The 15,101-nt window shown below is 38.7% G+C and overlaps 1 pseudogene; it reads left to right on the top strand.

Annotated features, from left to right (window-relative positions):
* Positions 1-4,237: 4,237 nt before the first annotated feature.
* Positions 4,238-12,301, top strand: LOC111335253 (uncharacterized; annotated as a pseudogene).
* Positions 12,302-15,101: the final 2,800 nt, after the last annotated feature.

Raw genomic sequence — 15,101 nt, 5'->3', positions numbered from 1 at the left:
ACCCTACCCCTAACCCAACCCTAATCTAGCACTAAGGCTGACACTAAACCTAATCTAACCCTAACCCTAAACCTAATCTAACACTAACCCTAACCCTAACTAACACTAACCCTAACCCTAATATAACTCTAACCTTAAATATAACTCTAACCCCAACTATAACCAAAACTCTAATATAAAATTAGCAATTTAACCCTAAACCCTAAATGCTTCGCCCCCTCTTTCTAATAGTTACTCTTATATAATATTTTAACTTCATTTTATTTTATTTTGATTTTATTTACTTGTTTATTTTTTTTTATTTTAATAATACATAACATATATATATATATATATTTAGGAAGTCTGCAAGTCGATTTTCGCGTGGAACAGTGCTCAATACGTTGAAGCAGAGCAGAATAAATATTATGAGAGGAAAAAAGGACGTAACTACATTTCCCGACAAGCCTGTTTCGTGAATCGCTTCACTCTTCAGGGGTTTAATGAAAGAATATTCATGTGACTATCGTTTATATACTAGGAAAATTTGCATAATGCGCGGTAAACTTAAAAACTTTAAAGTTCAGTTGTTGCGTAGCAACGCTTTGTTTCTGTGTCGGCATGAAGATACGAGTTCGTTACGCTTATTTAGTGATGAGAGGTCGGGTCGGTAAATTATCAGGAATTTTTCTTTTAGGCAGAGGTTGCATCTTTTATTGGAGCTGTTGTAGGGAGAGTTAGATGATAAGATGCGCCATGAGATAGAATAGTCAATGTTGTCGTTCTTGAGTGTCCAGATGTGTTTGCTAAGTTCGGTAGAGTTTTTGTGCTTGGCGTGGCGGAATGATGCGGTGTGATTTCTGTGTCTTGTTTTGAAGTCGGTTTCTGTGAGTCCGATGTATGTTTCAGAGGTGTTGTTGTCGTTTCGTGTGACGGTGGCTTGATAAACGACTGAGGATTGAAGGCAGTTACCATTGAGCGGGCAATTGTTCTTTTGTCGGCAGTTGCATGTTTTGTTGGTTTCCGTGCCGTCTTTGTTGTCTTTCGTGCAAGGTGAGTGGGACGAGTGTAAGATGCGCTTGTTGTGGTTGTCGATGACCTGTTTGGTGTTGTTCATACAGCTGTAACTGATTTTGATGGTGTTGCGGTTAAATATTTTGCGGAGGCTGTGGTCCTTAGTGAAATGTTTGTCGATTAGGCTGAGGAATTTGTGTCCGATATTGGTGCTGACGTTCTTGCTGAATGGAGGGTTGTACCAGAGGATGTTGCTTCGCTGCCTGTTTTTGCGTTTTGCAGTCGTGGTGGGTTCGTAGTGAACCCACCACGACTGCACCCTTCACTACGAACCCTTCACTACGAACCCTTCACTACGAACCCACCACGACTGCAAAACGCAAAAACAGGCAGCGAAGCAACATCCTCTGGTACAACCCTCCGTTCAGCAAGAACGTCAGCACCAATATCGGACACAAATTCCTCAGCCTAATCGACAAACATTTCACTAAGGACCACAGCCTCCGCAAAATATTTAACCGCAACACCATCAAAATCAGTTACAGCTGTATGAACAACACCAAACAGGTCATCGACAACCACAACAAGCGCATCTTACACTCGTCCCACTCACCTTACACGAAAGACAACAAAGACGGCACGGAAACCAACAAAACATGCAACTGCCGACAAAAGAACAATTGCCCGCTCAATGGTAACTGCCTTCAATCCTCAGTCGTTTATCAAGCCACCGTCACACGAAACGACAACAACACCTCTGAAACATACATCGGACTCACAGAAACCGACTTCAAAACAAGACACAGAAATCACACCGCATCATTCCGCCACGCCAAGCACAAAAACTCTACCGAACTTAGCAAACACATCTGGACACTCAAGAACGACAACATTGACTATTCTATCTCATGGCGCATCTTATCATCTAACTCTCCCTACAACAGCTCCAATAAAAGATGCAACCTCTGCCTAAAAGAAAAATTCCTGATAATTTACCGACCCGACCTCTCATCGCTAAATAAGCGTAACGAACTCGTATCTTCATGCCGACACAGAAACAAAGCGTTGCTACGCAACAACTGAACTTTAAAGTTTTTAAGTTTACCGCGCATTATGCAAATTTTCCTAGTATATAAACGATAGTCACATGAATATTCTTTCATTAAACCCCTGAAGAGTGAAGCGATTCACGAAACAGGCTTGTCGGGAAATGTAGTTACGTCCTTTTTTCCTCTCATAATATTTATATATATATTTATATATTTTTTTTTTTACAATTTTAAATTGAGTTTAGGAGCGTGCTGTTGTTACAGAAGTCGCTCCCTCAATTTTAACACTTAACTTTTATGTTCATTTTACACACTCATTCCCACCCTTGCATACGCTTTGTTCCTTTTTTACCCACTGATCACGAGATTGCTCATCGGTGGAGTGGAAACCCATTTTCATGGGATCCCACACATCAACACCAAGGGAAGCCACAAAGGTTGCTAGTGAAACTACTGATTAATATATTTAATACTATACAAAAGGATATTTTAACTGAGCTAACAAGCTAACTGGGAGCTAGTCATTTTTTTGGTTTGTATTGAACTAATCAAAGGGATAAATCAATGAATTTTAATAATTATATGAAAATCATATATACATACTAGGTTTCATGAGATGTATGAAAGTCAAGCTCGCAGTAATAAACCCTACTTATGTAGTAGTAGAAAAAAGGCCTAAAAAAAACCTAAAAAAAAATTTTCAGGCCTCATTTGCACTACTACATAGGTGGGGTTTATAAGTGCGACGATCACTTCCATACATTTCAAGAAACCACAGCACACATATATGACTTTCATTTATTCAAATTCATTGAAAAAGTATCGGTGCTCTTCTGACGACTTTAGTCCTATTGAGCAAAATCCCACGCTTTAATGGTTTTGTTGAATAATCAAAAGCATTGTTTTTCTTCTAAAACAGAAAACTACACCGAAAAGTGGTAAATGTAGTTTTATGACTTTTTTTATTCAACATGCGAACAACATAAGAAAGAATTATTGTCCAGTTACGCTAATAGACTACAACTATCCGGCGAAATTGCACAGTTTGGTTATTAGTATTCTGATTCTTCTCGAAAAACAAAACAGAAACAATGAAAAATTTAAAAAAATTGGCATAAATGTTAAAATTCAAACAAATCATGGTGTCAGAACGACTGCAATCATGCTAAGGTACATCGCGGCTAGCTCATCGTGGCGATCTCCGGTCATCGCAGTGAAGCAAGCCTCAGAAATTAAATCGTCCGCCATTCCAGATCCTTTGCGATGCGCTGAGTGGAAGGCCACATCAGTCACAGCAGCCGAATTTTACAGCGCTGTCATCCCAAGCAATCTCTTGTCAATTCGGCTGTCGTTCACATAGAAACGTACGCCTTGAGCAGCTTGTTTTCTAAGAAGAAAAACCTGTGTTTCTCTATTTCACTGAACATTTCACTTTCGGATTCTGTATTAATAAGACTGAAAAAAAAAAAGTACAAGCAAAACTTTGGAATTGTTCAGTTTGCGGAATTGCTGATTGTGAACTCTGAGGATTTGACTTTCTTAACAGCTTTGCTCCTATGTAACCAATCAGAGTATTGAAACCATTTTAACAAGGATTTTGATTGGCTTATTTTGGCGTGATTTATTAGAGTATAAAGCACGCCGACGATACTTTTGTTCGCTTCGAAATTTAGTCTATAACTTGCCTGAAATAATAAAAGAAAAAAGAAAAAAACCAATCAAGACTCCTTGACTGCATCTGCTCTGTTCTGTTGTGAAGCACTTGAGAAGCGGCTAGTATTGCGGATGTTAATTGTTTGATCTGCAGGAGAATATGACATCAACTATAAAATGACGAGTGAGGACATGCTTATGAAATAAGAAGTAACTGTTTTACAAATTATGTAATTTAGGGCGAGTAATTTTTTAAAGTCTTTCAAGTCTTTCGTGCTTTGTGTATAAATGTAGTGTTGTTTGATTTCGCTTGTTTTTCATAGGGGTCACCTCGTTTTTCGTCAAGATTAAGCCCTTTTTTCTTTATAGTGAGTTTATTTGTTATTTGTAAGTTTTTGCTCTGATATGTTCTTTCTCCCACCTCATGTTTACTACAGAATGCGTGTAATTGTTTTGAATTAATGAAATTAAAGAGCACAAATTCGTGCAAGTTCGATTACGAGTGTTTTACTAAAGGAACAACCGTATACTATAAGTAATTAAATTATTATCATTTATTTGTCTCCTAGAAGCAATGAACATTCCAGCTTACACCTCACCCACTTTGTGCCTTGGGAGAACATTTGACGTTGAAACGTTGAGGGCTCGCGCGGACATCTACTCATCAAGCAATCATATACCAACTAAATCGAGAGAGATAAGCAAATTTTCCTTTATGTACCAAGTGGTAAAAAGCAGCAAAGATGTCAGTGACTTATTGGATATATCTGGTGAACTCTCCTTACAATTAAAAACCAATCTTCTGAAAGTGGAAGGGGCAGGGCAGTATGTTAAAGAGAACAAAGTCCAAGAAGGAAGGAGGAGCCTTTTAGCTGTGATGAAATGTACTACAGTAATGTTTTTCATTGAAATCCAGATACCATGCCACCATTTCTAAATATTCTACTAGCAAAACTTTCAAAAATTGCGATAAATAAATATGGAAAACAGGAAGATATAACCAAACCAACCTTGCTCATGGTCACTGTATTTTTTTCTACTGTGATATGTTTCGTAAGTCACTGTTACGAGCCAACGTAATATCCAAAACTTTGCATTTTGCGAAGAATGAACGAAAAATTACGTGAATGAATTGATGTTTTATCAATTTTTTTTTTTTTTATTCTAATCACCTTAGCAGAGGCCTTTGCCTCGTACCTTACTAGGAAAAACAATTTGCGTAGCAGTATACATACTTACTAACAAACTCGAGAACGGTCTCAATTACAAAAAAAGTTTATTCAAATACTGCATGAGCCTTATGGGTGTAGAGAATTAAGACTAGATAATCATACATCACTTTGTCGATAAAACTGAACATTCGCATATAAGCCAAAGAAGAAGGGAGATCTGGATCCTAACATCTAAGGATTGCATATCGAGACTAGCTCAAATATTGTTGATCAGACTTGAGAGTTTATCCGATAATTCATCAGATAGGTATGCCAGATTAACGATGTTTATAACATCAATCCCTCAGCTTGTTGAGACAATCGAATGTTCATTGAAAGTTAGAGAGAGCTTTGGAAGTGGTGAATTTCTTCATTCACTTGGTACTCACTACTTAAGGAGTGTTACGTATGGAGCCGAAATTGTTGCCAGCCTGACATTCAAGTCATCATCAGAACTATAAAGGTATGCCAACGCTATTTTTATGTGAAAACTTTTTATTAGGATAAAAAATAGCAAGAAGTACTCCTGCTTTAAGGAGAAGTCTTGGCCCGTATAGAAACGAGTTGTTAACCTTGTAGCAAGACGATCAGAAATTGCGCAATGCTTTTTTTCAGAGTTATTCTTTATTTAAGTAGGGACCAAATAAAGGGAAGAGCTGAAGGAAAGCTAGATGTTGGGGGAGGTGTTCATTTAGGACTTAAGGCTGCGTTAGACAAACTGTCACGAGATTGCAATGATGTATCAGACATCTCCATCAAATATTACGCCACCGACCTACCAGACCAACTGCCAACCACAATGGAAGGACTTGTGTCACTGATTGAGGATTTCCCTTCACAACTTAAAAGTATCAATAATAGTAAAGGGGTTCCTATGCAGGTAAGACTCCCATAAAATTCCCATAAGTTTCCCCAATATATGTGGCATTTTATTTAATGAATAAACAGGCCTTGTATGTGCTCTGTGGAAAGCCGTAGGAAGTGGCTAGAGCACGAAAGAAGCATAGGGAGAAACACGAGACAAAGTTTTATTACCGAACGTACTTAAGCTTATGACAATGTAACTGAGCGTGAAAACCTTTAAAAGCCGGACAGTCCATTTCGTTTTCTCTCCAATGATTTTTGTCCCTGTTCATGTTATACTTCGTCAATTCCGGACCTTACCATATTTACAAACTTTTTTTTGCTTCTTTTTTACTACTTTCCAACTTGCTTTTTTTAAAGTTTGACATTCTCTCTCTGTGTAATTTTTGCTGTTAACTGTGGGCTACTTTGTATCAATTGAGTCCTAGAGCTCGTTTTCTTATTCGTATTATAGGTAAAAAAAGACTCGTGGGTCAATTAAGGTAAAAAGCTAGAGAGATTTTCGGGAAATGGTCGGACATATCAACCAATTGAAGTGCGCGCTATATCAGAACATTATAATATCCTGCCATCAGTTATTATCTTTTATTTTAAGTTAAATTCAATATTTTTTCTAAATGCGGGGTCAGAGAGTCTTATAACGAGGCAATGTTTTTCGATTAATGTCTGTGTCTGAGCATTAGCGCACCTACCTCTCTTCTAATTGCTCGATAACTTTTTTTTTCTAAGGAATTACCTTAACCTTAACTTATTATCAGTTGATTGTTGTTGGATTAGGGGAGGTGTAGGTGCACTGATGCTCAGATACTGACATTGATCCATTTATTGTTTTAGTACGCTTCGTCTTGACAGTTTTCATAAATAAAAATTCTCTCAAATTTTTCTCTTAGAAAATATTTGGGGAGCATTCTATCGCATCGCAAGGGACTCTTATTAACTCGAAATGAAGCGGTGTACTCGGGAGGTCTGTACAAAGTTCTTTGCTTATTTGCAGTTTGAGCTTCTGCCAGTGAATAGCGTTATTCCAAATGCAAAAGCATGCTTAAGAAAGCACGCTATGTCCTCAGATATATAGGATCTGGAAAGGTGCTTTGATGATCTTCGAAACGCCCAAGCTCTCGTTAAGTCACACCTCAAAGACAAAGAAGATGACGACGTTGAAGAATTTTACAGCGAGATAACAGAACTTCAACGCAAATTTAAAGAAGCAATTAAAAGAATGAACAGCATGGAAGGACCAGAGAAATCAAAGAGTGTACGGAGGCATACCAAAAGGCTCGTGGAGGACGCGATATGAAGGGGAAATTTACCCGTGAATGGAAGAAAATACAACGAGAAAAGGTGAACAAGATGATAAATGATAACACTGTTAATGACAATTAGTCGGCAAAGACGATGACGACCATAACATGACGAAATGTGACAATAACGATGATAACAATGATGATGATTATAATCATGATGATGATGATGACAATGAAGATGACGATGATCATGTTGGAAATAAATTTGATCATTTTCAAAGACGACGAAGGCGGCAACGATAATTGTAGCCATAGAAGAAACTGCAGTGTGAGTGATGTTTGAAGCCCGATATTTGTCCCTTTCTTTCGTTTGCTATGAAAGTTGTTGAAAATCCAGAAAATCAGATATGCTTTTGAAGCTTTTAACGAGAGTGAGAAGGTTTCAATCTGTCATATCGAATTCATCAACGGTAAGCTTTCCATTTACGAAAGTGAAGTCTAGATGTTTGGTTTTCAATTTCCAGCTTTAATTTGCATCGCCCAAAAGAATAATACTTATCTCAAGGGCTTTTTAGTATTCTTGGCTATGTTTATGTTTACTTTTTAAAATTCTAACGGGTCTTTCAGTGGGGTAAGGTTTGCTCAACTGACCGATCACGGGTGAGATGTAATTTAGGAATATATAGGATGCTGATTTTTCTTCATGCAATTTTTTCTTAGCACGCCGGAATAATAGATTATCGAAAAGAGGCTGCAACTTATCTTAATTCATTGTGTTTTCTTTCACAGGCACCAGTTGCCACAATCAAAGTGAGAATCGTCGTCAAATCTATAGAAGCTACAATTTCTAACAAAATAGATTCAAAAGGTGGTTTCGAAAGAGCGGATTATAAAATCTGATTAGGGGGGGGGGGTAAAGGGTGACAGGAGGGAGGAGAGGTAGAAAGGAATCAGTCAGCAGCTTTTGAAGTGTTTAAAATTTCATTTAAAACCTATCTAATCCCATTTGAAATAATAATTCTTACAACTGAATTTCAGTTATTCTCCATTAGTACAAGTTGGTTGAGGACATTTGCAACACGACTATAATCATATTCTTTAAAAACTCAAATAGGGAATCCTCTGTTAAGATGCCACCTAGGGGCCCGTTTTTCGAAAGTTCCTGCAACTTAACGGGTCCGTAAAGCTGTTCTGTTCTCATTCAAGATGGGGATTTCAAAAGTTTTGAAAATGATACATTTAAAATATCAGCTAAAGAAACAAAATGGACTGGTTTTGGATGCCACGACCTGCTTTTCTCTCCTTTAAATCTGGATTGCAAAACATGGCTTCGGTCCCGTTAAATTACCGGGACTTTCGAGAAACGGTACCGTAGCGGGCCCCGGGCCCATTACGCGCCTGTCACAGATCTGGGCACAGCTGATCTCTCTTTTTCTAATGTTTTTTTTTTTTTTTTATCGTTTAATGCTTTTAATAGCTGCCTTCAGGAGTTCCTCTAACGATTGTTCTGTTTGGAAAGACTGGGGACGGAAAAAGCGCAACTGGAAACTCGATCATTGGTAGTGAATGTTTCGAAGACGGCCCATGCGCCGGGTCTGTGACTCAATTTTGCAAAGCAGCCAAGAGAAAAGATGAAAGAGAGGTGACCGTAATAGACACCCCTGGATTCATGGATACGGTCCCAATCTTATACCGGATAAGGAACGCGAGTGGTCTTTTCAGTAAGAGACGACGGGACATTCTCCGAGAACTCGCCAAGGTTTTTGTCATGTCCCCCGACGGTCTTGATGCTATTATCATTGCGATTACGTACGGTGGCAGACTCGGAAGCGATGATGCCGAAGCTCTGATAATACTTACATCGTTTTTTGGCGCTGAAGCCCAATCTTACATCATTTTAATTCTGACACATGGCGACCAAGCTGCACGCGACGCAAAGAAAAAGAAGAGGAGCATCAAGGACCATTTGAAATGGTACATCACTTCCTTGCCAGATTGGGTCCAGAAGTTTATCACGGAAATAGGAGAAAGGAGAGTGCTGTTCGACAACAGTTTGGATCCCGACGAAAAACCTGATGATTGTAAGAAGCAAGTCTCCAAGTTACTTCAGGTACTGTAAAGCCCATTTTGAGAGCAAAATCAGTTATAGGGCAGCGGTTGTGTAGGTAACTGGCCTTTTCGTTGCTTAGTAAAAGTGTAAAGTTTTTCTTAGGAACAAGAAAAACGGAAGCAGAGAATTTACCCGTTTCCTAAGAAGAATCGAGTGTCCGCTTCCGGTTCGCCCATCAGGTTTTTTGGGAAAGGAAATGTCGAAAAAATCTGTATTTAAGCGGAGCCACATCAAATGGGCAAAATTTCTTGTAATCTTCGAAGGAAGCGGCTAAGTGTACCTTTCACAAGAGTGTGACTTTGAATAAAACATAAAATACATTTACACAACGACAGATATATTTTTAGGGTGAAAATTTGAATGTCTTTTCTTTACTTCGGATTCCTGACGGTTAACCCTTCTTGGGGCTAGCTTTTATCCTTTTTTTTCCTTTCCCCTTCATTCTCAAATTCATTTGAAACATTGTTATCCCCTCAACACCTAGGAGTACCTGGCCTCTGAAGGTCACGTGAATAAAAGAAAAGATTACCATTTTAAGAGGCTCCTAATTGTCAAACAAATTCTTCTTGTTGGCACCATATGAAGTTTAAAGAGAACAGTGTGGAGAATTTCAATACTAATATTAGGATTGTAAAGGTTTAAAAAGTATAACAAAACACTCAGCCTGAGTTTTGGACATTTCTTTCAAGAGACTTAAGTCTTAAAGCTTTATTTTCTTTTCCTTTAACTTTTGTGTTTTTTAGTCTCCAATAAATTTCACTGAACTCACGGCGTAAGACCTAGGAAGTCACAACCAAATTCTCTTAGCCTGATAGGTTGCGATATCTCCCTAAGTGTGGGAGTTTCACAAAATCGAAATTCAAATCCTGAAGCCCCGCGCTATTGAGATTTCAAATACACCTGTACATCTTAGTAGGAGTAGTGGAAGGAAACTGAATAAAAAATATATATTAAGTAGTTGATTGGCTTTTGTAATAGCAGACAATCAATAACGTGGTCAGTTCGACATGACACACGCACACTTGTTTAATTTGATGAAGTATACTTTAAAACAATTAAATGTTCGTAGTGCGTTGTCAGAGTTCTCCGTTGTTATTTTGTTATTATTCCTTAAAGAAAATGGCTGACTAAAGCAAATCTTTTTAAAGTTTATTTGAGACTGCACAACTCAGGAAACCGCTAAACGTCTTGCATCCCTTTGAATTTTTGCTATGATTTGTTCTCTTACGCGTTTATTGTTTCTTCGGAGATTATTGACGAGGTGAGAAAGCAAAGAGGGCCTTTCATACACCACCTGCACAGCGCGTCTAGAGTACTGCTTCACGAAGAAATAAAAAACGCCATGGACGAGAGTGGATTGACGAAGCAGGCAGAGGATCTTCGTCTAAAACTCGAGGAAAATAGAAGGCAACTTGAAGACAAAGACAAAAGTGATGATGAAAAACGTAAGTTCAGCGAACGCGTTGCTCAACTGGAAGAGGAACAGTTGGAAGTTGGAAGCCAGAAGGGAAAAGCTAGTGGAAGAGAAAAAAGAGGTAGTATTTCACGATGCTTTTACTCCGGGAGGTGGAATGTCAAACGCAGTGATATCCGAGGTAATAAGTGGTATTTCTGGAGTTTCTGATATGGGTGTCGTCGGTGGTGGTAGTGGTGGTTGTTACCCTGGCTCAGGGACTATCTACGATGCATGTTTTCGGAGAAGACGAATAGAATCTTTGAAAGTTGGTGACGAAGTCCTAGTAATTACAAGTAATGGCATCCAATCGGATACAGTTATCACCTTCATTCACCGTCAGCCAGAAATTGTTGAAGAATTTTTAAAAATTGTTACCACAAAAAAGAAAATCCTCCTGATAACTGCTGACCATCTCCTGTTTGTGGAAGTAATGCGCCAAGCAACAGCCATCCCGGCCAGAGATGTTAAGATCGGAGACACAGTGTATGTGAAGGGGAGCCATGGTTCAGAGAAGGATTCAGTTCGAAGCATCAGCACTGTCTACGAGAAAGGTGCCTACGCTCCAGTATCCCTCAGCGGAACTATTCTGGTCAACGATGTTCACACCTCCTGTTACTTTGATGTGTTGTCCCATGAGTGGTCCCACCGAGCCATGGGCATTGCTCGCGCCCTTCATTATGTGTCTCCATCGATGGTGCAAAGGATCAGTGCTATTGGAGAAAAAAATGGATTCCCAGGTTGGTCCAGACTAGCTCATACGATGCTGACATTGCTCAACTGAGATTAGCTAGAAATTTAACTCTTGAGATTACTAGAGACATATACTCATTCGTAAGCGTGATGTGGAAAACAAACAAGTATTAGTTATTGTATTAGTTTGAATTCAGTGGGTAAAACAAAAACGTTTTTTTTAACTTTCACTTTAAATAGATTAGCAGTACTGGGTGATTAATGCATATTAATCAATAACAAAGTTGAACTTTACCTAGGTGTGTAAAGCTTAAAAGCAACAAACCAAACAAGTAATTTTTTAGAGTAGCTAACATGCAAACGAAGCTCTGTTAGCCTATAGCTTTAAAAGATACATGAACAGAATTTTTTGAGTGTGGTTCTGTACTTGTGAGACTTTACATGATGATAAACTGTTCGTTAGTTGACCAACAGTCATTGAGGGACTAGGTCACCCGTAAACAAGCTTTCAGACAAGGAGAGGGGAAGTAAAGGTAGAAATGCATTGAGTGCTTCCCAAACAATCTAAAGAAATGCTTAGTAAACTCAAAGCGGAGTAAAGCTGATGGCGGGAAAACTGACATTAACCGTAAAAGACGAATAGACGAACTAAAACGGACTCATGATGTTTCGATAGACAATTTTTTTCAAAACGTTAACTTAGGGCTTGAGTTTTAAAAACGCTACGAACGTAGGGATAATTAGAACCTCCAACCGAAGGAGAGATTGGAGACTTAGAGTGCTTGCCGGTTTCCTAGATAGCGGTATTCTCTTGATAGAAACGAAGTATTAAATAAATAGATTATAACAACGTTTTTCTTCGGCTAAGGACCGAAGATTGCTTCCCTTAAAGACAGATGTGCTAAAGAAGAGTTTTCGAGATAAATTCATAATTTTTTTAACTGTTTTATTCTTTCAGTGACACGCCTCGTTAATCAATTCCAGTTTGCCTTAGATATTGTTAGGGTAAATAATAAAGTGTGTTGTAAGTATTGTCGTATTCTGTTCTATTTTTGTATTAACCGGGGCAGTACCAATTTTTACTCAAGGCCATGACAAATATTTCAATCAATGGTCAGAGCATTGCTTTGTTTATTTACTTCCTTTAATTCTTACCATAGCCATCTTATCTCATTCCTTTCCTTTCCCAAACTGAACCCGCGATATGTTGGATAGACATCAGACATATTTCATTGCCAAATTTGTTCTCTCTCTCACTCCTTCATGGTTGCTTACAACATTTGCATTTTTTAGGAATCCATCAGCAGTAAAAAGCCAGACAGCTAAATTCTTGAACTTAGCGAACAGACTGAAGTGAAACAATGCTACATACCAGCCACGAACCATTTACAATTTTCACAAGGAGTCTTCCTTTGACAATTTTTTTTTGTTAGAAAAGCTTTATTACTGCTTCAGAGGACTGACTCGTTGTTGATAATAATTGCATTTTTGGATTGACTGTGATCGAGATGCCAAAAAAAATTGGCCTTCCTTGAGGGACTTATAGATTTTTGGATCCAGATCTGAAACATCATTTTCGATCTAAACATACCTTTCTTTGATAGTATCACCAAGTTTTTACGACCTCTCTCTATGTACTGCGTTTATCGTGGGTGCAGTTTATCTTGTTGGGTATTCTCAAAAGACACCCAATAATTAGATTCATTGAGTTTCAGTTGCACAAAAAACTAGAGCCACTGGCACCCGAGAGTCACAACTGCTGATCTAAAAATAATGATCTGGCCGAAATCAGGTCATCAAAAAAATCAGAAATCAGATCTGGTCATCTCCTGCTCTTCTCGAAGGCGGCAAAGCTGTGTTTATCGGGTCCATGGCTGAAGACTGGGCAAATGTGTTCTCTCTTGAAGGTGAAACTGGCGAAATCATTTGGAAGTACAAAACAGCTGAACCCGCTTTCTCATCCCCTTCCGTAAGTCATGGCAACAATGTTGTATTTTTCTGTTCGTACGATGCAAACTGTTACGTGTTTAACACTGAGAATGGTCACGTGCTCTGGGTGTTTGAGGCCGACTCGGCATTTCAATCGTCACCTGTTGTCAGGAAACTGGACGAGACTCTCCTTGTTGGATCCACGGAGGGGAATATTTATGCTGTGGATTCCGCTAATGAAAAACTCAAATGAATTAGAGAGGGTTTGTTTTCAATATTTTCTATCTCTCCTATAGGAACTCTGCGAAACAGTGCATTTTGAATTATCCGTGTGTTATGCCCTCTTCCTAGTTCATCTCTTGAAGGTCTACGCTAAGATTATGTTTTAAATGAAGTTCATCTGCATGAGATGCATTATTTTTTCCAGATTTTAAGCCGGTACAATGCTTGCGTTGTCATGGCAGTTTTACTTTTTAGAGTTTGACATCCGGCAAATTCTAGTGACAGACGTGACAAAGGCTTCATGGCAATGTCGGGTTAAATTCTGGTTTGCACTCTGTTGCTGTCTTGGAATATTGTTGGTTGATTATTCAGGATAGAAAAGAGGACATCTGTGCCACCATACATTAAGGAGATTGGCAACATAGTTTAGGTGCATTTTATTTAACGATATATATATTTGTTTATTTATTGAATCAGGAAGAGGGTGAGCTATTGTCGTCACCATTTTTCTCTCCTAATAGAAATGTCTACATTGGCTCGGGTGAAGGTGAGATTTTAGCTCTCCGTCAAACTGATGGCTCACTCGTGTGGAGTTTTAAGACGGATCTGCTATTTGGTCGTCACCGCGCCTGGATAAGAACGGACTGTTGTTCATAGGAGGTATAGACACTTATTTGTATGCTCTGAGAGCTGATGACGGACAGTTGGTGTGGAAATACAAGTCAGATGGACCTATTGTGGATACTCCGCTGATCACACGTGAGCATGCTGTACAACAAGCCTAAAGTTTTCAACCCGTAAAACGCAACATGTCTTCATGGCTTATCAAACTGATGACAAATTGAAGGAGAGGATTCCACTGTGTGAATAATGACTAATGCAGTGTGTAATAAATTTTAATTAACTTTTACTGAAACTTAAGCGCATAGTGTAACCTACAATGACAAGGAATTTAAAACGCAGAATTTCTTTTAAAAATTCGAAAACAGGTAACGTCAGTGAATCCTTAAAAGTGGAGAACGTAAATTTATTGTACTTTAAATGCTCCAGCAGCTCATATTTCACTCTTCATATATCAGAGCAGCCGTTGTGACTCTGGGGTACCTGTGGCTCTAGTTTCTGTGTAACTGAAACCAAATGAATCTAGTCAATGGGTTTCTTTTGAGACTACTCAGTGACAGAATTTGCACTGATAAAAAACACAGTGCATAGAAATAGGTTGTAAAAACTTTCTGATACTATCAAAGGGAGGTACATCTAGATAGGATATGATAAACCTAAACGATACATGGAAATATAAAATGACATCCAATCGCTAACTGTGTCTCTGAAGTAACATCAGACTTCTTTTTTAAGGGAATAAGACAGGTACAATCCCCACCACCCATCCCCTCTCCCTCAGTTGACTGCAGTGGGGCCCACGGTAAATGGGAGGTCAATGCTGTTCCTCTCACAACTATTACGATCCTTGATCTTTTTGGCTCGGAGCAAGAGCAATTCCACCGGATTTCTGTCAAACTCTACTGACTTATTAGTAACCGATACGCAAGGATGTGATTGTTTTGATAGTCATGATCAACTCAACCGTGAGCAATTTCTTTAAAAGGGCATCCCTCTGCATTCCAAGCCTCCTTGCAGGCTCTTGTTTTTGTTTCTTCCAGATTACGGAAGTTTCAGATT

This window comes from Stylophora pistillata, chromosome 1 (genome assembly GCF_964205215.1).
Source record: "Stylophora pistillata chromosome 1, jaStyPist1.2, whole genome shotgun sequence".
NCBI lineage: Eukaryota > Metazoa > Cnidaria > Anthozoa > Scleractinia > Pocilloporidae > Stylophora > Stylophora pistillata.
The sequence above is the reverse complement of the archived record's forward strand: the minus strand, read 5'-3'. Positions and strand labels throughout refer to the sequence as shown.